Here is a 26,761-nt window from a genome sequence, read left to right as displayed (position 1 = left end):
CGAGTTCGTTAGAGCACAGTTTGAAAGCGACGGACGTGACAGTCGTACCAAGTTTGAGTAGAGTGGGACTTCTGGCATTTCAACGCTCCCATCTTTGGTGAATCCAGTCGAGCCCACCCAAACCAGCTCGCAGGTCAAAATGGAGCAGAAAATAATAATAATTTAATAATTTATTAGATTTGTATGCTGCCCCTCTCTGAAGACTCACAACAAATATAAAAAAAGGAATACAAATCCAATAATTAAAAACTAAAGCTGAAAACCCACTATCATTTAAAAACAGTCAATACTACCCAATCATAACCACACATAAACCTTACTAGTCAACAAGGCAATACATCAATTACCCCATGCCTGGTGACATAAATGGGTCTTCAGAGTCTTGCGGAAGGCGAGGAGGGTCGGGGCGGTTCTAATCTCCGCGGGAAGTTGATTCCAGAGGGCCGGGGCCACCACAGAGAAGGCTTTACCCCTAGGTCCTGCCAGACAACATTGTTTAGTCGACGGGACTCGGAGAAGGCCGACTCTGTGCGACCTAATTGGCTGCTGGGATTCCTGCGGCAGAAGGCGGTCCCGTAGGTGCCAAAAGGGGGTTTGTGGGTGTGCTAACATGTGTGCATGTGCCCAAACCTCTTCTCTTCTCCCCAACACATGTGCACCCCTCTCTGCATTGCTCCCACACACATGGCCACGGGCCTTTCTGAAGTCTGGAAGGTGGAAGAAAATGTCCAAACGTCAAACCGGAGGTTTGAGAAAACACACTTCCTGTTTGCTCGTTGTGTTGTTTTTTCGCACTCCGGAGGGTTCAGGGAAGCTTCCTGAAACTCTGGAGTGCAAAAAAACAGTACAATGAACAAACCGTTGGGGGAATTCCCTGAAGCTTCAGGAGGACAAAACAGCCTTTCCCAAGGCCAAAAATGAGCTGAAACATGGCCAAGTCTTGCGTGCCCTCCAGTATGGCTCCGTGTGCCACCAGCGGCACATGTGCGATAGGTTCGCCATCACGGGTCTAGATGGTTTCAAATATGTCAATGTAACTCCTCCCCTCAGAGGTGGGTTCCTTCTGGTTCGGACCAGTTCTATAGAACCGGTAGCTACCTGCTGGTGATGTCACAATGATGTCACGGAACCAGATCGATCGTTGCCAGGAAAAACATTGTAGCAGATGATTTTATGAGCTATACTTATGTCGTGTTTAAGGCATCGTAGTTCTAAGCTTTCTAAACCTAGGATTGTGAGTCTAGTTGTGTAGGGTGTTCTGTTACGAGTGGAGGAGTGGAGGGCTCCTCTAGTAAAGTATCTCTGGACATTTTCTAGAGTGTTTAAGTCCAAAATGCGGTGTGGGTTCCAGATAGATGAACTGTATTCAAGGTTTGGTCTGGTGAAAATTTTGTATGCTCTGGTTAGTAGTATGAGATTACCAGAGAAGAATTCAATTCAATTCAATTCATTAGATTTGTATGCCACCCTTCTCCGAAGACTTGGAAGCTACGTAATATTAGGTTAACAACACTTGAAGCCTTTTTGTGCAATGTTGTTGCAGTGGGCTTTGGCACTGAGGTCATTAGATATAAATAGATAGATAGAATTCTTTATTGGCCAAGTGTGATTGGACACACAAGGAATTTGTCTTGGTGCAGATGCTCTCAGCGTACATAAAAGAAAAATATACATTTGTCAAGAATCATGTGGTACAACACTCAATGATTGTCCTAGGGGTCAAATAAGCAATGAAGAAACCATCAATATTAATAAAAATCTTAGGATACAAGCAACAAGTATATGAGTACTCCAAGGTCTTCTATGGAGTGAGGGTGGTCTGTAAGGTCTTGTTTGTTCAGCTTGTATTGGTGTTCTGATCTTTTTTGCCAATGCTCAGGACAGAGCATTTATTGGTTGAGATTTGGAGTTGCCAGATGTTTGACCATTCAGACACAAAGTCAAGGTCTTTTTGGAGGGTAGCTGTGTTATTGGTGGTGTTGAAAAGTTTTACATCGTTGATGACATTGTTAGGGGCGACATGCTAATGCTGTAAACTGCTTAGAGAGGGTTGTAAAAGCATTATGAAGCAGTATATAAGTCTAAATGCTATTGCTAAATGCTAAAGCATGCGGCACGCACCCGTTCAATCCCCATAAGGCATATCAATATTTCTGCAGTGGCGAAGGGCCGAATGCTACAGGAAGAGAAAATGTCTTTGCAACTGTCTCGACCGAGCGTTGATGGAAATGAGTTGCATGCCTCGCTTTTCATTAATCATGTCAAAAACCCGGCCTTCCAACGCAGGCTGTCGTAGCTGTCTGCAGGCGCTTAAAATTTTCCAATTATTGTACCCATGTCTCCAAACAAATAAAAGATCACCGTACACAATTGGCTTGGTGGGCAGCTCCGTGTTGTTGTCGACTTACACTGAGTTTTAAACACACCCCGGCCTAAGAGAATGTCGGATGTCTTCCAAAGACTTTGGGTCACGTGTAAAAAATTCCACATCATCGCCCGGGTTCAGCCTTGATAAGTTTCCAAGAGATGGATGAGTGAACAAGGCAAGCTGCCAGCATCTTGCTGATGTATTTTTCTGTCAGAAAGACGTGAGCGATGCTATATATCTCATTCGAGCAGGAATACGACGGTTCTCCCTCCATCGGTGTTTATGGCGACTTTTCTGAGAGGCCAAAAGGAAGATATTTATATTCACAATTAATTTCAGGACAGGAAAGATAGATCTTTTTTTTCAAGGGCCCTCCAAATTCCTATCCTGCTATTGTTCAGAAATTATTCGGGCTTTATTTAATTCCAAACATTATTCAGGCTTATTTAATCCCAGTCCAAACAAAGGTTCAATGAGGGATTTGATAATTCCTCTTTCCTTTTTTTTTTGGACTTTCATTTCATCTTCCCAATTCTCTTATATGGTATTGATTGATTGATTGATTGATTGATTGGTTGATTGGTTGATTGGTTGATTGGTTGATTGGTTGATTGGTTGATTGGTTGATTGGTTGATTGGTTGATTGGTTGGTTGATTGGTTGATTGGTTGAATGATTGAATGATTGAATGATTGAATGATTGAATGATTGAATGATTGAATGATTGAATGAATGAATGATGGATGGATGGATGGATGGATGGATGGGTTGGTTGGTTGGTTGGTTGGTTGATTGATTGATTGATTGATTGATTGATTGACTGACTGACTGACTGACTGACTGACTGACTGACTGACTGGTTGGTTGGTTGATTGATTTGTCAAACATGCATAAGATAGTAGTAGTTTGTATAAACATAACATAATATAACATAGGTAAAAAGAGGACAATAGGAGAGTAGAACAGGGACGGGGCCCTTTACAGACCTCTTAGAAACTGGGAGAGGTCAACTTAGATTGTAGACAGTCTAAGATTAAAATTTTTGGGGGTTTGGGGAAAAAACCACAGAGTCAGGTAGTGAGTTCCAGGCATTAACTACTCTGTTGCTAAAGTCGTATTTTCTACAGTCAAGTTTGGAGCGGTTTACTTTGAGCCCATTCCATATTTGAAAGTTACTCTTGAAACAGAGCCGGGGTGGCGCAGCAGGTAGAGCGCTGTACTGCAGGCCACTGAAGCTGACTGTAGATCTGTAGGTCAGTGGTTCAAATCTCACCACCGGCTCAAGGTTGACTCAGCCTTCCATCCTTACGAGGTGGGTAAAATGAGGACCCGGATTGTGGGGGCAATAGGATGGCTCTGTTAAAAAGTGCTATGGCTAACTTGTTGTAAGCCGCCCTGAGTCTAAGGAGAAGGGCGGCATAAAAAATGAATAAAATAAAATAAAATAAAATAAATAATTTTATAACCAGGATAGTTCCAACCTCCTCTTCCTCTACGTTGGGAGTAGAACTCATCTATCCACCTTCAAATTAATAGCAACAGCATTGAGACTTACAGTGATGCCTTGTTTTTCACGGGGGATGCGTTCCAAGACCACCCGTGAAAAATGAATTTCTGCGAAGTAGAGGAAAGATATTTTTTTATGAATTTAATGAGTATTTGGACTTTTAAAACCCACCCTTTGCATTCAACAGCCATTCTATAATGTTTCTCAGATGAAACTACATGTGATATCCTACCAGTTTCTTTAATAGAGGACAGTAGTACTGTAGAAGAAGTTTATGAATTTTGAATGGATTTAAAATTTTGAATGGATTTAATGGTTTTAAGCCCCCTTTGAAAACCCGTGAAGTAGCGAATCCGTGAAAGATGAACCACCAAGTAGTGAGGGATTACTGTATATATACCACCTCCTACTGCTTTTACAGCCCTCTCTAAGTAGTTTACAGAATCACAATCTGGGTATCTCTGGGACCGCCTTCTGCCGCACGAATCCCAGCGACCGGTTAGGTCCCACAGAGTTGGCCTTCTCCGAGTCCCATTGACTAAGCAATGTCGTTTGGTGGGACCCAGGAGAAGAGCCTTCTCTGTGGCAGCCCCGACCCTCTGGAACCAGCTCCCCCCAGATATCAGAGCTGCCCCCACCCTCCTTGCCTTTCGCAAGCTCCTTAAAACCCACCTCTGTCGTCAGGCATGGGGGAATTGAAATTTCCCTTCCCCCTAGGCTTATAGAATTTATACATGGTATGCTTGTATGTATGAGTGGTTCTTTAAATTGGGGGTTTTTAGATAGTTTTTTTAATATTAGATTTGTTTACATTGTCTTTTTATATTGTTGTTAGCCGCCCCAAGTCTTCGGAGAGGGGCGGCATACAAATCTAACAAGTAAGTAAGTAAGTAAGTAAGTAAGTAAGTAAGTAAGTAAGTAAGTAAGTAAATACATGCATACATAAATAAACAAACAAACAAACAAATAAATTTTACCCACCTAGGAAGGCTGGAAGGCTGAGTCAACCTTGACTCAAAGCCCAAGCATAGAGAACCCCTCTCCCCTCACCACTTTTTCTTCCTGTCCGTTGTGGCTTTGCCTACTCAAGAGAACCCAAGAACCTCATTTGGTGTCAGCACTGTAACTCAGGCCCTGCAACATAGCGCATACAAAGTGCAGGCCGGTAGGAAGGCTTCCGTAAGAAACTTTTATTTACCGAGGGTCGTTATCTGCTATTTGCTCACAATTCCCTCCTTGTGCAACTGATTGCAGAAAGTGTGCTTAATAACCACCGAATGCTAATATGCTGCGGTATGCATGGCTGCCTAATTTAATTTATCTCTGATTAAGCCTATTATGTTGGAGATCGCTTTACAAAAGAGGCTCCTTTTTTTTTTTTTTTTTTTGCCAGCTGTAAGCTTATTTGAATTGTAATATAGGTTAATAATGTGTGAAATAACTAGCAGTGCTGGATTCTAAATGTTAATTTTTTTTTAGCAAACTATGTTCTGAGTTAAGGCACAGATGTACCCTTCGGATGATTTGTGGTGATAAAAACAGACCACGATACCCATAGTCCTCAACCTACAACAAGTGAGCCCCAAATTTACGTTGCTAATTGAGAAATTTTCTGAGTTTTGCTACTTGCAAATGCAGCCGTGTCTGTAATATTACAATTGCAATATATACGGTATCGTATTATACAGTGCTATAATAGTCCATAGTAACAATGATTGTTATAAGGACAATGGTCCTATAATGCACAGATAGTTCTCGAGTTGTGACCTTAATTGAGCCCAAAATTTCAGTTGCTAAGTGAGATATTTGTTAACTGAGTTTTGCCCCATTTTCTGCTTTACCGCTCCATTTGTTCAGTGAATCCCTGTGATAGTTAAAATAGTTTATTGTCAGCTAGTTATTATTCATTTATTTATTTATTTGAATTGGAAGGGACCTTGAAGGTCATCTAGTCCAACCTCCTTTTCAAGCAGGAGTCCCTACACCATTTTGGACAAATGGCCATCCAATCTCCTGTTGAAAGTCTCAAATGTTGGAGCTCTCACAACCTCTGCAGGCAACATCTGTTCCACTGGTTGATCGCTGTCACCGTCAGAAAGTTTCTCCTTGCTTCCATGTTGAATCTCTCCTTGGTCAGCTTCCATCCGTTGTTCCTTGTCTGGCCCTCTGGTGCTTTGGAAAACAGCCTGACCCCTTCCTCTCTGTGGGAGCCCCTCAAATATTGGAATATTGCAATCCTGTCTCCCTTGGTCCTTCTCTTTGCTAGACTAGACATAGAATAGAATAGAGAATAGAATAGAGAATAGAAGAGAAGAGAATAGAATAGAAAATAGAGAATAGAGAATAGAACAGAATAGAGAACGGAGAACGGAGAACGGAGAACGGAGAACGGAGAACGGAGAACGGAGAACGGAGAAAGGAGAACGGAGAACGGAGAACAGAGAATAGAATAGAGAATAGAATAGAAGAGAATAGAGAATAGAAAATAGAGAATAGAACAGAATAGAGAATGGAGAATGGAGAATGGAGAACGGAGAACGGAGAATGGAGAATGGAGAATAGAGAAGAGAATAGAAGAGAATAGAGAATAGAAAATAGAGAATAGAACAAAATAGAGAATGGAGAATGGAGAATGGAGAATGGAGAATAGAACAGAATAGAATAGTATAGAAAATAGAATAGGAAATAGAATAGAAAATAGAATAGAAGAGAATAGAGAATAGAGAATAGAAGAGAAAATAGAATAGAGAATAGAGGATAGAGAATAGAGAATAGAGAACAGAGAACAGAGAATAGAGAATAGAGAATAGAATGGAGTGAAATGGAACAGAACCGAACGGAACAGAACAGAATTCTTTATTGGCCAAGTGTGATTGGACAGACAAGGATGAGTTTAAGTTTCTCATGCAAGAAGCTACCTTGGAATCCCCCTCAATTGTGTAAATAGCCAAAAAAGAGAAGACGATTCTGTCTGTCATTTAAGCACAGGGATAAATGGGTATTGTGTTATGGCCGATGCAATCAGACCGAAGATTGCCACTTAACGGAATGATTGTCTTTCTAATTGAGGCAGACAAGGAAGATTTATTAACGAACGAGTTTCTAAATTTCCCAATGTGTTCCAAACACGAGCAAACTGATCCCGTAGGGAGGCAGAGTTAAATGTATAAATTAAAGAGATCAATATTAGCTTGAAACAGAAGGAGTGGCCTGGACCGACGCCATTGAAATTAAGAGGATGAATAAGGTAGCAGTTCGTTGTGCAAGAGATTGAGTATCGATTTCCTTCACGTTGGTTTTCATCTCTTTCTGATAGGGAAACCGAGAGACGTTTCTCCAAACTAGAAGGCAGCACCTTTTTGTGGGATCCATTGGTTATGCTTGCGTCATAATCCCTGCCTTCGGGTGCACTTTAGCGAAATTACAGGTAGTCCGGTTAAGTGAGTCATTCATTTGGTACGCCTGCAAACTTGGGCACAGTTGAAGCTCTGGTGTCACAGAAAAATGCTCAGCGGCAACGAACTAACAAAGAATGACAAAAACAGAGTTGGAAGGGACCTTGGAGGTCTTCTAGTCCAACCCCTTGCTTGAACAGGAGACCCCATACAGTGGTACCTCTACTTACGAACTTAATTCGTTCCATGACCAGGTTCTTAAGTAGAAAAGTTTGTAAGAAGAAGCAATTTTCCCCATAGGAATCAATGTAAAAGCAAATAATGCATGAGATTGGGGAAATTACATGGAAGGTGGAGGCCCTGTTTCCTCCTATGATATTCCTAGAGAGGCCCCACAAAGGCGTCTCCACACCTTTTCTGGCCCTGTTTCCTCCCAGGATATTCCTAGAGAGGCCCCACAGAGGCTTCTCCCTGCCTTTTCTGGCCCTGTTTTCTCCCAGGAGATTCCTAGAGAGGCCCCACGGAGGCTTCTCCCCACCTTTTCTGGCCCTGCTTCCTCCCAGGAGATTCATAGAGAGGCCCCACAGAGGCTTTTCCCTGCCATTTCTGGCCCTGTTTCCTCCCAGGAAATGCCTAGAGAGGCCCCACTGAGGCTTCTCCCCACCTTTTCTGGCCCTGCTTCCTCCCAGGAGATTCATAGAGAGGCCCCACAGAGGCTTTCCCCTGCCATTTCTGGCCCTGCTTCCTCCCAGGAGATTCATAGAGAGGCCCCACAGCGGCTTCTCCCTGCCTTTTCCGGTCCTGTTTCCTCCCAGGAGATTCCTAGAGAGGCCCCACGGAGGCTTCTCCCCACCTTTCCCGGCCCTGTTTTCTCCCAAGAGATTCCTAGAGAGGCCCCACAGAGGCTTCTCCCTGCCTTTTCTGGCCCTGTTTTCTCCCAGGAGATTCCTTGAGAGGCCCCACAGAGGCTTCTCCCCGCCTTTTCCAGTTACAGTTTCGGAGGGTCGGGTTTCTAAGTGGAAAATGGTTCATGAGAAGAGGCAAATAAATCTTGAACACCCAGTTCTTATCTAGAAAAGTTCGTAAGTAGAGGCGTTCTTAGGTAGAGGTACCACTGTTTCAGAGATGCCGAACCTTTTTTGGTTCAGGTGCCAAAAGGGTGTGCATGCATGTGCTAGCACACACACACATGCCTGCACCCCTTCTCTCCCCCCACTCATGCTCACCCCCCTGTTCTGCCTCTGCGCTTGCATACAATCCTCCTCCGGACCCATGTGCAGAAGCCTCACTGAAGCCTGGAACTGTGGGAGAAAAAAGGGCAAATGGGGAACTGGAAGTACAGAAAAACAGACTTCTGCTTTGCCCATTGGGCTGTTTTTTTGCACCCTGGGACTTCAGGAAACTTCCATGAAGCCTCCGGAGTGCAAAAAAACCCAGCACAATGAGCAAATCGGAAGTTTGTTTTTCCGCACTTTTGGTTTGCCCATCGGGCCGATTTTTGCACTTCTATCTAAAAAAAAAAATTCCAGGCACTGCAACTCATTACAGAAATTAAAATAAGTTTGCAAGCATCGTGTTTTGTTGCTATCTCCCATGGTCCCAAAATCCCCCTGCACCAAAATTGGTGTGTGCTGACACTATCAGGCTGTTGTTGAAAAGAAAAAAAATATGATTTAGTATACGTACAAAAATAACTCAGCTATTCCAGAAATTTGGATCCGTAAATCACCTATTTGGCATCCAACTCTACATGAAATAATAAAAAATAACAAGCCTGAAAAAGAAAAAGGTTTGATTCTTTTTGATATATTTCTCAACCTTCTGAAAGTGAGAAGGATTGAGGCGATGGGTGAGTTTTTTCACTTGGCTTTTTCTCTGAAATTTTTATGCTTCCTGGTATGATTCTTAGTCCCATGGCGATCCGTTTCTCTGTATTTCTTCCCCCAGAACAGAAATAATATGTTAAGAATATTATGGAAATGACATGACAATTTGAGCAATAAAGAAGAGAATCTAATAAAATACCTTGCTCTTAATTGTCGAATTGTTTTAAGTAAATGTAAATTTATTTAAGGAAATTAAGAAAATGAGGGGGAAGATCGCAAACGCTCCATGAATATTTCATGCAAAACCAGGAGAGGATTAAAAAGCTGCCGGAGCAATCGTTTTGAGTTGCAAGTCAGAACAGTGTTAGAACTTTGTTTCATGTAAATCTTGGATTTCACGTAAATCTTCTGTGGCATTTAATTTATAAACAATGCAATAGCAAATGGTTGATTTATTCTGCTGTAGCAATGTTAGAACATTATTTGCAATAAAAAAGTACTCATTCAACTATCTGTATGTAGAGACAGAGGCAGGGAATATAAACAGCAAAATATGTGGGAATAAACAGATAGACAGATAGATGATAGAAGGTAGAAGACAGATGATAGATAAATAGATGAGAGAGATATATATATAGAGAGAGATGAAAGACAGGGATGGATGGATGGATTGATAATAGAGATAGAATAGGTGATCAAGGGATAGAGAAATAGATGAGAGGGATAGATAAAGACAGACATGTATAGATTGATGATAGATAGATATACTGTAGATAGATAGATAGATAGATAGATAGATAGATAGATAGATAGATAGATAGATAGATTAGAAAGATAGATAGATAGATAGATAGATAGATAGATAGGTAGATAGGTAGGTAGAACGATAGAAAGATAATAAATAGATAAAGAGAGAGAGATGAAAGATATGGATGGATGGATTGATGATAGAGATAGAATAGGTGATAAAGAGATAGAGAAATAGATGAGAGAGATAAAGACACACATAGCTATAGATTGATGATAGATAGATAGATAGATAGATGATAGATAGATAGAGATAGATATTGAAAGAGAGAAATATAGTTATAAAAATATAAACAGATGGTAGGAGATGAGAGATGGATGGGTGGATTGATAGATAGATCCATAGACAGTTGTGTTGTTATATATTGGCCATTTGCACAGGTATTTTTCACACAGCAACAGCCCCCCAATGTACCAACCAACCAGCAGCCTGACACAATCTCCTGCAGAGCGGGCCTTAGGGGAGAAAAATGCATGAACACTACTCCTCATTCATAGTTTCTAGATGTCATCAGCAATGATCTACAGCACATCTTGATCAATGCAACATCCATCTCCCGGACTTTGAGTGGTTGATATATCCTAACCGACAGCCCTCTGGTTTAAAAGAGCCTTTCCAAAGTGTGTGTACCACCATTACACCTCACACAGTCCATTTATTTTTTTTAAGTCGCCGCGAAGGAATTCCGTGGGAACAGATTTGTTGAACAATGCGGAGTTGGCCTTCCATTTCATTTTTGTTTCCCTAAAAATTAAAACATGTTGTGGTTAGCTCTGGCCCTGCTCCTGCCCCAAGGACTGTGGATGTGGGGGAGACATCCACATGCTGCAGGCCTGTTTTGCCTCCGGTGGAATCTGCTGATGAAGGCTCCTCTGACCAAGAAGACATGAGTGACAGGGAGGAGGAGAGTGGGGCAGACAGCTCAGAAGGAGATCAATTATCTAGCTCCTCCTTGGATTCAGAACAAGAGTTAATGATACAGCCACGCATGTGGAGAACGAAGCATAGGCAACAACTGAGAGATTATTATCAAAGAAAATGAGGCCACCTGTGGTTGGGTGGGGCTGTGGTAATGAGTGAGGCTGCTATAAATAGCAGCCTGTGGGTTTGGCCATTGTGGAGGATTATCTGATCGTTGTGTTTCATGCCTGCTTTGCTGACTTTGATCTTTGTGTGCTGATTTTTCCCTGCTTTGAAACTAAACCAGAGCAAAGTGTGTTTCACTTTGTGAAAGAAGGAGGACTGTGAATTGCCTCACAGCTGCAAGCTTAGTATCACAGAACTGATAAGGGACTTGTACAAATTACCAATTTGTTTGGAGACAAGTGTTCTTTGTTATACAAAAAGAGGGCTTCGTTTATTTGCATTTTTTGGTATAAAGAACATTGTTTTGAATTTTCAAACTTGTGTGTGTCTGAAATTGTATCTGGGCATTTTTGGGAGGATTCTACCAGAGAGCCCGACAGAACAAAACGTATGTTGTTTATTATTATTTTTTTCTCCGGATAGTAATACACTTCTTCATGTATTTTATATCAGAGATCCAGTCTCACCAAACTGCACCAATCAGGAGCCAGCTGGGCTAAAGACCAATTAGAGGTCAGGCTACCTGACTATAAAAGGCAGGAAACTTCTGCGGTCTACAGAACAGATTTTGAAGATACCAACCACAGTTGCTGGCAAACTTTCACTAAATTCTAAAGCGATGTTTTCCCCAACAAATTAATAAATGATTTGCCAGCAATGTTGTGCATGTTATACAGTGGGATATCTTACTACACGCTAGGATAAATAGGCCACTCTACAAAAAGAGAGAGAAATGAACACAAATCGTATATCAGAAATAAGGAATGAGACATCATTTCAAATTTGCAGAGCCGTTTATTGTTGACTAGGAACGTGACCAGCCATTAACGAAAAAGGATTTTGCAATGGAGACGGGAATAACAACCCGAAACTCTGGAATTTACAGTGCAATAAATCTTAACGATTTAGAGGGAGAATTTAATCGGGCTACAGATAGGTTTTGTGTGCTTGTTTTGTGATAACTCCTAATCAGCTTAGCAAGGCTGGGGGATCACTAACATCCTTTTTGTTATTGAATGAGAACTGTTGAAAACATAATGGGCCTCGTCTGTGAAAGCATTTCCTTCCCGCTGTAGCTACCTGTTTCTTCTCTCTCTCTCTTGCTATCATTTATATATAATGCCGAATATCATATCGTGTATCTTTTAAGAGCGGTGCAAGACATGTGACTTGATTCAGTGTATGAATGTATTTGTCAGCCTAACCTTGAAAACGTACGAGCTGAACATAGATAAGCGACCCGACAAGCTAATGTACCAAATGCGTTTGAGTGCATAATAATATTGCCACAAGAATATTGTCAGACCTCTCTGAAATAGCCAGCTAAAAGCCCCCATCTAATTTAATTTATAGCTTGGGTTGGAAGGGATTCTGTGGACCTCGTAGTCCAACCACCTGCTGGTGGAGGAGACCCCTATGCCCTCCCAGACATATGACAGTCCAATCTCCTCTTGAAGGTCTCCAGTGTTGGGGCATTCTCAACTTCTGCAGGCAGGACATTCCACCAGTTGATCGCTCTCACTGTCAGAAAGTTCTTCCTTATTTCTAGGTTGAATCTCTCCTTGGTCAGCTTCCATCCGTTATTTGTTAACAAAGGCCAAAGATGAAGGAGGTGTTTGGAGATCTCAATAAATGTTACGAGCAAATCAAAACATATACAGTATGAGCAAAAGGTCAGCTGCTAATTATGGTTCATTAGCAGCTGGCGTAAGTTCAAACAGCCTTAACTCAAAGCAATGCAATTAGTTCTTGTTATCTCACGTAGTTTCTAAGGCTTGGCAAAATGCTCAGGAGTCTTCCATGATAAGAAAACCAAAGCAGAGAAACAGGGATTCACAAGACAATTCATGACAGACACACGAGTTGAAACTATTGTTTCCTGCAGCTGCCTCTGCTGTCTTAAATACACTACAGAAGTGGCCAATTAGCCCCAAGTCTTACTCCTGAGGAGACCTACTCTGGAGTAACCATTCCTGTCTCTTGGCAGCTCTGCAGGCTCATGCATCAAAAAGAGGAGAAGTCTCCTCTTCCTCATCGCTGCTATGAGGTGCTGGAGGTTCTGAAGGCCCTGGCCTTTGCCTCCTGCACTGAGTCCTCGCCATCCTCCCCACTGTCTGACTCAGATGCCGGATGGCGCATCACCACTGGTGCATCACCAAGTTGGTGTCCTCTTGAACGGGATCTGCTATCAGCTGCAAGGGCCACTGGTGGGCCACTACAGTGTGGTATAAGAATTGTGCTAGTACCTGTTGTATGTGGCTTTTTAGATTGTTGATTGGGGTGTGTTGATGGCTGGCCTTTAAGTTGTCAGCTGTTGTGTGCTTGTGCTGCCCATTGTTCGCCTTCTAAGTACTTGATAGACTGCTGGCAGATCAGCACTCCTGTTGACTGACAAGGGATCCGTTTCCCAGGCTTCAATCACTTCCCTGGCTATTTTTGTCCCTGCTCACCCAACAATCTTGGTAGCTGGCTGTTTTTGTCCCTGCTCATCCAACAATCTTGGTAGCTGGCTGTTTTTGTCCCTGCTCATCTGACAATCTTAGTAGCTGCAAAATTGAATGTGTGTCCTTGCTCATTGCTATATGAGGCTATCAATGAATTGGGGGTCTCCTTGTCTGATGATTCGTTTGTGTTGTTCCCATCTCGTAGTGCAGCATCCTCCCCATCTGTCCTACATAATCCAGGGGCAATCCATGCATGAGATCTTGTAGATTATGTTGGAAGTATGTCCCACCTCCAATCAATCTTTACAATGCATCATTCATCCTCGTATGGTAACTTCTGCGCGGTATGCAGTGCCCGCTTGCAGATCTGCATTCTATTTATTTTTATTTTATTTATTTGTTTTCGTCAAGTCCGTATTGGTAGTATACGAAGATATAACAATGTTTATATACATGATACTAGTAAGAGAGAAACTTTAGGACAGGAGACTGAAGGCTCACTGGTGCACTTGTGCACGCCCCTCACTGACCTCTTAGGAATTGGGAGAGATCAACGATGCACAGTCTAAGGGTAAAGTTTTAGGGGTTAAGTGATGATACTACAGAGTCAGGTATTGAGTTCCATGCATCAACTACTCGGTTACTAAAGTCATATTTCCTGCAGTCGAGTTTAGAGCAGTTTACTTTAAGTTTGTATCTGTTGTGTGCTCGTGTGTTGTTGTGGTTGAAGCTGAAGTAGTCATTGACAGGAAGGGCATTGTTGCAGATGATTTTATGGGCTATGCTTAGGTTGTGTTTAAGGCGACGTAGTTCTAAGCTTTCTAAACCTAGGATTGTGAGTCTAGTTGCATAGGGGATTCCATTGCGAATGGAGGAGTGGAGGGCTCTTCTCGTAAAGTATCTCTGGGCATTTTCTATAGCTTCCAAAGTTGCTTTTGATGTATGGCAGGGCACACACAGGGACTATAAATACCACACACAGAACAGCACACACTCTGCTAGAGAGAAATTCCCCGAGAGTGGGCTCTAGCCCAAAAACTCAGAAAACAAAATCTCTGACCTTGGGGATTGACCCAGATTGGCTCTATTTCTTATTTACATTCATGCGGCCACCCAGTCACCATTCAACTGCTGGGCAATTTAACAATTCATTTTTTAAAAAAATGCAATTTAGAGAGCACATTTTGTCTTCAGGATGACTCAGAAACACACTGTTGTGCCACCAAGGCACAGTCTGTTCCACCACCAGGGATTGCGTAGGATTCGCCCTGCTAATTTCTTTTCCCCAAATTAATATGGACTTTTCTTTTTAAAAGAATAATAATAATAATTTGCAACATAGGCAAGTCCTTGGATTAAGAATGCCAAGACTGTGCTTAAAGTGAAATTGTATGGAATAGAATAGAATAGAATAGGATAGGATAGGATAGGATAGGATAGAATTCTTTATTGGCCAAGTGTGATTGGACACACAAGGAATTTGTCTTTGGTGCAGATGCTCTCAGTGGACATAAAAGAGACATTTGTCAAGAATCATGAGGTACAACTCTTAATGATTGTCATAGGGGTCAAATAAGCAATCAGGAAACAATCAATATTAATAGAAAGTAGAGTAGAGTGTGAGAATGAAGACTAGAGTATTGGAATGAAGAGTAGAGTAGGGTAGGGTAGGGTAGGGAATGGAATAGAATGGAATAGAATAGAATAGAATTCTTTTTTTGGCCAAGTGTGATTGCACACACAAGGAATTTGTCTTTGGTGCAGATGCTCTCAGTGGACATAAAAGAGACATTTGTCAAGAATCATGAGCTACAACACTTAATGATTGTCACAGGGATCAAATAAGCAATGAGGAAACAATCAATATTAATAAAAATCTTAAGGATACAAGCAACAAGTTACAGTCATAAATGGGAGGAGATGGGTGATAGGAATGATGAGAAAAAAACTAGTAGTAAGAGTAGCACAGTCTTAATAAATAATTTGACAGTGTTGAGGGAATTATTTGTTTAGCAGAGTGATGGCATTTGGGAAAAAAACTGTTCTTGTGTCTAGTTGTCTTGATGTGCAGTGCTCTGTAGCGACGTTTTTAGGGTAGGAGTTGAAACAGTTGATGTCCAGGATGCGAGGGGTAGGTAAATATTTTCACTGCCCTCTTTTTGACTCGTGCAGTATCCAGGTCCTCAATGGAAGGCAGGTGGGCAGTCATTGTTTTTTCTGCAGTTCTGAAGTGGATCGGCTGAACTGGTAGCGTCCCACTGGTGATGTCACAATGGCCTTGTGGATCCTGTTTGGTCAATGCTCACCCGTGTGTGCCACCATTCACTTTTTCCCCCCTAAATTTGTTTTGGGAATTTTTTTTTGATTATAGCTTAGCTACTGAGCATGTGCTGAAGCAGAATTGCATGAAGGGACCTGCGCATGAGCATAGCAACCACGCATGCGCAAACATTACAATGCGAACTGGTGGCAGAGCTAAATTGGAACTTGCCCCTGTTACCATTTGTTGTGGTTAGCTCTGGCCCAGCTCCTGCCCCAAGGACTGTGGATGTGGGGGAGACATCCACATGCTGCAGGCCTGTTTTGCCCCCGGTGGAATCTGCTGATGAAGGCTCCTCTGACCAAGAAGACATGAGTGACAGGGAGGAGGAGAGTGTGGCAGACAGCTCAGAAGGAGATCAATTATCTAGCTCCTCCTTGGATTCAGAACAAGAGTTAATGATACAGCCACGCATGAGGAGAGCGATGCATAGGCAGCAACAACTGAGAGATTATTATCAAAGAAAATGAGGCCACCTGTGGTTGGGTGGAGCTGTGGTCATTAGTGAGGCTGCTATAAAGAGCAGCCTGTGGGTTTGGCCATTGTGGAGGATTATCTGATTGTTGTGTTTCGTGACTGCTTTACTGACTTTGACCTTTTGTGTGCTGATTTTTCCCCGCTTTGAAACTAAACCAGGGCAAAGTGTGTTTCACTTTGTGAAAGAAGGACTGTGAATTGCCTCACAGCTGCAAGCTAAGTATCACAGAACTGATAAGGGACTTGTACAAATTACCAGTTTGTTTGGAGACCAGTGCTCTTTGCTATACCAAAAGAGGGCTTGGTTTAAGTGAATTTTCATTATAAAGAACATTGTTTTGAATTTTCAAACGTGTGTGTGTGTCTGAAATTTGTACCTGTGAATTTTTGGGAGGAGTCTACCAGAGAGCCCGACAGAATACCATTGCTCAGATTCCAATTTTTTGCATTTCTCTCCCCCAAATCTTCTTCCTAAAGACGTCGATGAAGTCTGAATGACATCAAGACAAACATGCGTTGACCATCAATCTCTTTTATTGGCGGTATTTCAATGGCCCTGCCGTGTGTTCTTTCCATCCTTGTTACGTTTATCCCATGTCCATTTTTCAAACAACTACAATGCAAGAACGGAATTCTGCCCTGTCAGGTTTAGAAGACAGATGGACAAATGACTCCAATCAGCTTGTTCTCCTCAACCTTATCATACCAGCCGTGTTTATCAGCTCCTCTAATGTAGGCATAAGAAGGAAGCCCTCGCAATTAATCAGGATATTATTAATCAGAATAATCAGAGTCCTTGGAGAAGCAAGGACTTGTCCAGCGGCGCATGATGTGCTCTTGAATGATGAACACCTCAAGCCAAGGAGTGCTGGGCCTTTGAGATACCAACACAATGCCGAGAAACATACTGGATTTGACCCCTATTTCAATCTTCCACGACACATCCGTTCGTGTCTTTTGACAGGGGACTAATATGTGTCAGGAACAGATTAGAAAATGCACCCAACTCAAATATATAAATAATTCTAAAGGAAGATGACAGTGTGGTACAAAATGTAAATGAGTTGCCTTCACTGAATGACTCAATTCAGACGGATGGTGGTCACTGATGATTGGAATATACTGTGTCCAGTTCTGGAGACCTCGCCTACAAAAAGAGACGGATCAAATTGAACGGGTCTAAAGATGGGCGACAAAAATGGTGGAAGGTCTTAAGCATAAAACTGATCAGGAAAGACTTCATGAACTCCATCTGTAGAGTCTGGAGGACAGAAGGAAAAGGGGGGACATGATCGAAACATTTAAATATGTTAAAAGGTTAAATAAGGTTCAGGAGGGAAGTGTTTTTCATAGGAAAGTGAACACAAGAACAAGGGGGCACAATCTGAGGTGAGACGGGGGAAAGATCAGAAGCAACATGAGAAAATATTATTTCACTGAAAGAGTAGTAGATGCTTGGAACAAACTTCCAGCAGATGTGGTTGGTCAATCTACAGTAACTGAATTTAAACAGGCCTGGGAGAAACATAGATTCATCCTAAGATAAAATACAAGAAATAGTATAAAGGCAGACTGGGCAGATCAGGAGGTCTTTTTCTGCTGCCAATCTTCTATGTTTCTATGTTACCTCCGATGTGTATTGGTTTCTAACGTTTAATGGTCCAGGTTTCCATAGACAAAAATTTCACAAGAAGAGTCCTTCACTCCTCCGCTTACAACAAAATACCTAATTCCACCAGGCTTGAAATACTGGAATTAGACAATTTAGAACTATGTCACCTCCGAACTGATCTGACTGTAGTTCATAAAATCATATACCAAAATGTCCTTCCTGTTAATGATGACTTCACCTTCAACTGCTTCAATACACGAGCACATAATAGGCTTAAATTCAATGTAAAATGCTCCAAACTCGACTGCAGAAAATACGACTTCAGCAACATAAGGATCAACACCTGGAATGCCCTATGATTTGTTGTTACATGTTGTGAGCCGCCCCGAGTCTTCGGAGAGGGGCGGCATACAAATCGAATAAATAATAATAATAATAATAATAATAATAATAATAATAATAATAATAATACCTGACTCTGTGGTTTCTTCCCCAAAGCTCCCAAAACTTTAACCTCAGATTGTCTACAGTCGAACTCTTCCCCTTTCTAAGAGGTCTGTAAGGGGCGTGCATAAGGGCACCATTGTGCCTACCATCCCTATCCTACTGTTCCTTTTTTATTATTACTTTTTACTTACTTACTTACTTATTTATTTAATAATTGGACTTTTATGCCACCTCTCTCCGAGGACATAGGACAGCTTACAGCCTGGGAGAAACCCCTCTTAGCAGTAGCGACGGCGAACGAGATCTCGGAGTCTTGGTGGATAATCAACTAAACATGAGCCAACAATGTGCAGCAGCAGCCAAAAAAGCCAACACAATCCTAAGCTGCATCAACAGGGGAATACACTCCAAGACCAGGGAAGTCTTAATACCACTCTACTACGCCCTGGTCAGACCACACCTGGAGTACTGTGTTCAGTTCTGGTCACCACACTTCAAAAGAGACATTGAAACTCTGGAGAAGGTGCAGAAAAGAGCAACCAAGATGATTAAGGGACTGGAAACCAAGACTTACGAAGAGAGACTGAGGGAACTGGGCATGGATAGCCTAGAGAAAAGGAGGGCCAGAGCGGACATGATAGCAGTCTACAAGTATACAAGGGGTTGCCACAGAGAGGAGGGGATCACTTTATTCTACAGGGCACCGGAGGGCCGGACGAGGAACAATGGCAGGAAGCTGACCAAGAAGAGATTCTACCTGGAAATAAGGAAGAACTTCCTGATGGTCAGAACGATCAACCAGTGGAACAACCTACCAGCGGACGTTGTGAACTCCAATACTCTGGACATTTTAAAGAGGAAATTGGACTGCCATTTGGCTGGGGTGCTATAGGGTTCCTGCTTAGGCAGGGGGTTGGACTTGATGACCCACATGGTCCCTTCCAACTCTAACAATAAATAGATAGATAGATAGATGGATGGATGGATGGATGGATGGATGGATGGATGGATGGATGGATAGATAGATAGATAGATAGATAGATAGATAGATAGATAGAATCTTTGATCCAATGAATTAAATTTAAAATCTAAGAAAACCCAAACATACATTATGTTTATACAAACTACTACTATCCTATACATGTTTGATGAATAAAATAGAATAAAATGAAATAAAATAAAATATAAGTGTATATATATATAAATGCCTATTGCGGAAGATGGCTTTTGAAGGTATCCTTCATATTTAATGCAGTGATTCGACAGTTTTGTTGAGTTAATAGAGATCGCCTCTTGTAACTGAGAAAGACTTATCGGTTGCTTCAGAGGAAAACCGGGAAAATTATAGGCTCCGGCCAACATCTGCTATTGGATAAATTGGTAGAAAATATCCTTAAAATTGTAATTATCTGGCAGATGGAAGAACAAAACCCGATAGGAATAATCAGGGCGAAAATGATGGCCTACAACGATGTCGCAAGCCACAAACATGGCTGTAAGAGCCACCTGTTCAGATGATATGAATATAATCTAGTCTTTTTGAATGTGTATTTTGAAATAATATACTTATTTAATGGTATCAAGAGCCAACTGCCACAAAGACAGACGCACCCAAATTATCAGCCTCTTTTAGAGAGGAAAAAGAGAGACCAAAAAGTCCAGTAGTTATACAATCGTTGTGCATCTGATTTTTAGGGGCTCGGTGCTGAGACAGAACAGGTTTGAGACATAGAATAAAATAGCAAAGTTGGAAGGGACCCTGTAGGTCATCTAGTCTGCCCAAGCGGCAGAACCTATATATGCCATTTCTGACAGATGGGTTTTTGCATCTGTCAGAAAACTGAAGAAAAATGAGACCCCCTTAATTCCCCCAACCCCTGCGACGCTTTTCTCCAGCAAAGGCAGTTTTATCGTGTTTTCGGAAGCTTCGATAATGGCTCATTGTAGTGCCGGCATTTGATTGATTTTTGCATTAGCCCGAGCTGCTTAGACAGCTAACCGGCTGAAAAGTGCATCATAAATGATGGAAAATACAAAATACCTGGAGGCAGAGGATATGAACCGAGGTTGGATTTTCTTGCCTCAGTTTCCTGAGGCTGCTGAGTCACAATGGCTGGGAATAAGGTACATTCAGTAGATCCAGGTAGTCCTGGACTTACAGTGGTTCATTTAGTGATTGGTTGAAGTGAAGCCAAAGCCAGATTCACTTAATGGCCATGGGACTCATTTAACAACCGCAGTGATTCTCTTAACAGCTACAGCAAGAAAGGTCTTAAAATGGGCAAAACTCATTTAACAACTGTGCCTACCCATCTCTCTCTCTCTCTTTCTCCATCTATCCATCCATCCATCCATCTCTCTCTCTCTCTCTTCATCTCTCTCTCTCTCCCACACAATCACACCTACCTCTCTCATGTCTTTCTCTCCCTCCCTCCCTATCTATCTATCTATCTATCTATCTATCTATCTATCTATCTATCTATCTATCTATCCATCCCATCTACCTCTCTTATCTCTCTCTCTCTCTTCCCCCCTCTCCATCCCTCCATCCCTCCATCTGTCTCTGTCTTCTACCTCTCTCATCTACCTATCTTATCTCTCTCTCTTCCTATCTCTCTCTCTATTTATTTATTTTATTTATTTATTAGTTGGACTTGTATGCCGCCCCTCTCCGAAGACTCGGGGCGGCTATATATATATATAATCTATCTATCTATCTATCTATCTATCTATCTATCTATCTATCTATCCATCCATCCCATCTACCTCTCTTATCTCTCTCTCTTTCCCCCTCTCTATCCCTCCATCCATCCATCCATCCATCCATCTGTCTGTCTGTCTTCTACTTCTCTCATCTACCTATCTTATCTCTCTCTCTTCCTCTCTCTCTCTCTATCATCTATCTATCTATCTATCTATCTATCTATCTATCTATCTATCTATCTATCTATCTATCTATCATCTATCTCATCCATTTTTCAGTCTCTCTGTGTCTCTCTTCCTATCTCTCTCTCTCTATTTATCTCATCTATCTTTCTCATCTCTCTCTCTTCCTATCTCTCTCTCTTTTTATCTTTCTCTCTCTCACACACACAAATCTGCCTCTATCATCTCTCTCTCTTATCTACCTCTCTCATGTCTCTCCCTGCCTGCCTGCCTATCTATCTATCTATCTATCTATCTATCTATCTATCTATCTATCTATCTATCTATCCATCCATCCATCTATCTTATCTGTCTGTCTGCCTGTCTGTCTGTCTCATCTACCTCTCTCATTTATCTCTCTCTCTTCATCTCTCTCTTTCTCTATCTTATTTCCCTTTCTCATCACTCTCTCTCTCCCTTTCTCTCTCCCCCTTCCTCCTTTCTCTTTATCTCTCTCTGTCTCTCCCTCTCTCATCTCCCCCCCATCTTTCTATCTCTCTCTGTCTATAAGCATCCTGATCTTGTCTGTTTGTGGGACCAAGCCAGAGAACAGACAAAACCAAGGCTGTCTGTGTCTCCTCCTTCATCCAAACAAAAACTGGTTGGCGAGCCAACACATGCCCACACAGCACCTGTGTATAATAACACAAACACACTCCCCCGCAACCCCCACAACCTGCGGCCACTTTCGTAAGCATAGCCTGAGGGGAGGGAAATGATAATAGCAAGAATCACCTCGTAGCGCGTTGTCTCTGTCTTTACAGGAGCATCTCGTGTTTGAGACAATATGCTGAATTTCACGGTGTTTCGGGGGGGGGGGGGAATCCTTGACATTAATAACCATAGAAATGAAAGATTATTCACACTTTAGTTAACTCTGCCATATTGTTTTAAATTAGTTTCTGTGCTTTCGGGAAGCATTAATAGAAATGTACTTTCACCATATTTCATATAAAGTATCTTAAATTTAAGCTTGGCATCAGTGGCCCGTCGGAACTACAAAACCCAGTTGCTTGAACATGTTGGCTGTGGCTGATGGAATAGAACAGAATAGAATTCTTTATTGGTCAAGTCTGATTGGACACACAAGGAAGTTGTTTTTGGTGCAGATGCTCTCAGTGGACATAAAAGAAGTGATTGCCGATCAGTTTCTGGTCACAATTCAAAGTGTTGGTTATGACCTATAAAACCCTTCATGGCACCGGACCAGATTATCTCAGGGACCGCCTTCTGCCGCACGAATCCCAGCAACCAGTTAGGTCCCACAGAGTGGGTTTTCTCCGGATCCTGTCAACTAAACAATGTCACTTGGCGGGACCCAGGGGAAGAGCCTTCTCTGAGGCGGCCCCAACCCTCTGGAACCAACTCCCCCAGAGATTACAATTAACCCCACCCTCCCGCCTTTCGTAAGCTGCTAAAACCCACCTCTGCTGCCAGGCATGGGGGAATTGAGATACTCTTTCCCCCTAGGCCTTTACAATTTACGCATGGTATGTCTGTATGTATGTTTGGTTTTTATAATAATGGGTTTTTAACTGTTTTTAGTATTGGATTATTATTATATGCTGTTTTATTATTGCTGTTAGCCGCCCCGAGTCTCCGGAGAGGGGCGGCATACAAATCCAATAAATAAATAAAATAAATAAATGAGGGAACAATCAACATTAATAAAAAATCTTAAGGATACAAGTAACAAGTTACAGTCATACAGTTGTAAATTGGAGAAAATGGGTGAGAGGAAGAATGAGAAAAAACTATTAGTAATCGTAGTGCAGACGTAGTAAATAGTCTGACAGTGTTGAGGGAATTATTTGTTTAGCAGAGTGATGGCGTTCAGGGGAAAACTCTTCTTGTGTCTAGTTGTCTTGGTGTGCATTGCTCTGTAGTGACGTTTTGAGAGTAGGAGTTGAAACAGTTGATGTCCAGGATGCGAGGGGTCAGAAAATATTTTCACGGTCCTCTTTTTCATTCGTGCAGTATCCAGGTCCTCAATGGAAGGCAGGTTGGCAGCCATTGTTTTTTCTGCAGTTCTGATTCTCCTCCAAAGTCTGTGTCGGTCCAATTATAGGTGTTTCTTTAACTTATCATTGCAATTGAGCCCCAAATTTCTGTTACTAAGTGAGGCATATGTTAAGTGAGCTTTGCAACCTTTCCTACCACCGTGGTTAAGTGAATCACTGCAATTCTTAAAGTAAATAATACGGTTGTTAAACAAATCTAGCTTCCCTACAGACTTGGCTGGTCGGGAGGTTGTAAAAAGGGATCATGTGACCAGGCGGAGGCTCCAACTTCCCACCGCTAAAGATACTGATGCATGCGCAGCTCTGGGTGAACAGCAGGTGTATGTGTGCATCAGAGTGAGATTTGGCTTCTGCGCGGCACAGGAAGCAAATCTCGCGAGAAGACAAGCGGGCGCATGAGATCAGTTTCCGCCCAATCAGTTTCCGGTCACAATTCAAAGTGTTGGTTATGACCTATAAAGCCCTTCATGGCACCGGAGCAGATTATCTCAGGGACCGCCTTCTGCTGCATGAATCCCAGCGACCAGTTAGGTCCCACAGAGTGGGACTTCTCCGGGTCCTGTCAACTAAACAATGTCGTTTGGTGGGCCCCAGGGGAAGAGCCTTCTCTGTGTTGGCCTCGGCCCTTTGGAACCAACTCCCCCCAGAGATTAGAATTGCCCCCACCCTCCTCGCCTTTTGTAAACTTCTTAAAACCCACTTCTGCCGTCAGGCATGGGGGAACTGAGATACTCTTTCCCCCTAGGCCTTTACAATTTACACATGGTATGTCTGTATGTATGTTTGCTTTTTATATTAATGGTTTTTTTTAGTGATTTTAGTATTGGATTGGATTGTTACATGCTGTTTTTATCATTGTTGTTAGCCTCCCCGAGTCTACGGAGAGGGGCAGCATAAAAATCCAATCAATCAATCAATCAATAAATAAATAAACAAACAAACAAACAAACAAACAAACAAACAAACAAACAAACAAACAAACAAACAAATAAATTTAATCCAAAAAAATCACTGAAAACCACTGAAATCTCTCATATGAGAACATCCTCTCACGAGATTTTACGTCCTGCGCATGAGCAGAAGCCAAATCTCCCTTCGATGTGCCTGCCTGGAGCTTTGTGTGCAGCTCCATTTCTGCTACCAGTGCAGCATCCCATCCCCCCCGTTCCAGTAGGAGCCCAATACTGCATGTGACTCAGAGGTGAGTTCCTGCCGATTCGGACCAGTTCTATAGAATGGTAGCGGGAATTTCTCTTCACTTGCCAAACCGGCAGAGTTGGGCGGCTGAATATGTCACTGAACCGTCTCTCTCTGCCCACTTACCTAGGAGTAAGTCACCCTGAACAGATTCAAATTTAATATGAACCGCTCCAAACTTGACTGCAAAAAATATGATTTCAACAATCGAGTTATCGAAGCGTGGAACTCATTACCGGACTCAATTGTGTCAACCCCTAACCCCCAACACTTCTCCCTTAGACTCTCCACGATTGACCTCTCCAGGTTCCTAAGAGGCCAGTAAGGGACGTACATAAGTGCACTGGTGTGCCTTTCGTCCCCTGTCCAATTGTCTTTCCTTTCTTTCACTTATCATATATTCTCTTTCTTTCATATATCCTCTCCTCTAAGTTCACTTTACCCTTATATATATTACTACATGTCTATTTTTCTTCCTATGTATTTGTGTATTGGACAAATGAATAAATAAATAAATAAAATAAACTCAGTGGAGCCTATTTTCAGTCCTCGGAGAGGGGCGGCATACAAATCCAATTAATTAATAAATAAAGTACTGGGTGAAACCTACTATGGTCCATGTCCCCCCTCCCTAATTTGAAAAGGACTGGCTTAGGTGCATAAAACATGCTAGGCCTTACTTTCAGGACCGAGATTATTTTGGGGGCAACAGTGTACATGTTATCTGTTATTTTATTCTTTAAAAATGGTTTTGCTTTGACACACTTTTTCAAAAGCGCCCTTGAGTGAGAAGGTGAAAAGTTTTGGACGAGCGGCTTTTAATTTTATTTTATTTTTTAAAGAAAAGCGTTGTCTGGAAGCATTTATGCAAAACTTCAGAGGCCTTTCTTTGCCACCGAGGTGGTAAAAAGAAAAAACCTCGATGCACAAATTAATCCGGGCTGCTGTCAAGATGCCTGATGATCCCATCTGTCCACCTCGCAGGAAATAATTGAAGTAGATGTCTTGTGAATTCCGTCTCGGAAAAGATTACCTTGTTACGCAACATTTTAATCTATTAAAAAAGCATCTCGAGAAACATAGGGAGCATTGATTGGCCTTTCTGGCGGGCTCCGTTCCCTTGAAAGGCAACAAAGACACTGTTAGATGTCTGAGTAACAGATTGAGAGAGTTGGAAGGGGCCTTGAAGGTCATCTAGTCAACCCCCTACTGGCAGTCTAGTCTCTTCTCGGAAACCTCCGGTGATGAAGCTCCCAGAACTTTTGAAGGCAACTTCTGTTCCATCGGTTGATTGTTCTCAGTGTCAGAAAATTTGTCCTTATTTCCAGGTTGAATCTCTCTCTTTGTTCAGTTTTCCCATCAATTATTATTATTATTATTATTATTATTATTATTATTATTATTATTATTATTATTATGTCAGTACAACACAGCAAACGAGATCACTATGCTGGATTTCGTATTTCATCACCAGTCGGGCGCTTCCCAAGCACCTAGGACTGCGTGATGTAGCAGCGAATTATGTTTGCCAATCCCAGTAAAGTGGCCTTTTGCAATTGCCAGATGGAGATTTTGTCAGTTCCGATGGTTTTCAAATGTCCGCTGAGATCCTTTGGCCCTGCGCCCAGTGTGCCAAGGACCACTGGGACCACTTTCATTATTATTATTATTATTGTTGTTGTTGTTGTCGTCATCATCATCATCATCATTATTATACTTGTATGCTATCCCTCTCCAAGGACCCGGAGCGGCTCACATTATTCCTTCTTTGGGTTTCAGGCTAGAGGCTAAAGCTGCTGCCTTACAGACAGACTCCCCAGGTTCAAATCCCGGTAAGGGAATGACTAGAATAGAATAGAATAGAATTCTTTATTGGCCAAGTGTGAATGGATACACAAGGGATTTGTCTTTGGTGCAGATGCTCTTAGTGTCCATAAAAGAAAAAGAGACATTTGCCAAGAATCACGTGGTACAACACTTAATGATTGTCATAGGGGACAAATAAGCAATGAGGAAACAATATTAATAAAAATCTTAAGAATACAAGCAACAAGTTACAGTCATACAGTCCTAAGTGGGAGGAAAAGGATGATAGGAAAGATGAGTAAAAAATAGTAGTAATAGAAGTGCAGCAAATAGTTTGATAGTGTTGAGGGAATTATTTGTTTAGCAGAGTGATGGCATTCGGGGGAAAAACTCTTCTTGTGTCTAGTTGGGTTGATGTGTAATGCTCTGTACCAACATTTTGATTTAAAGCAGTTTATGTCCAGGATACGAGGGGTCAGTAAATATTTTCACCGCCCTCTTTTTGACTCATGCAAAGGAGTCA

At 42.0% G+C, this 26,761-nt stretch overlaps 1 protein-coding gene across 4 annotated transcripts in view; it reads left to right on the top strand.

Annotated features, from left to right (window-relative positions):
• The window catches only part of ENOX1 (ecto-NOX disulfide-thiol exchanger 1), a 400,166-nt gene that overhangs the window by 192,256 nt on the left and 181,149 nt on the right, over positions 1-26,761 (top strand). The gene's annotated exons all lie outside the window — the stretch shown is intronic.

The sequence above is a fragment of the Erythrolamprus reginae genome, chromosome 4 (assembly GCF_031021105.1).
Source record: "Erythrolamprus reginae isolate rEryReg1 chromosome 4, rEryReg1.hap1, whole genome shotgun sequence".
Lineage (NCBI taxonomy): Eukaryota > Metazoa > Chordata > Lepidosauria > Squamata > Dipsadidae > Erythrolamprus > Erythrolamprus reginae.
This window is presented reverse-complemented; position numbering and strand designations above follow the sequence as displayed.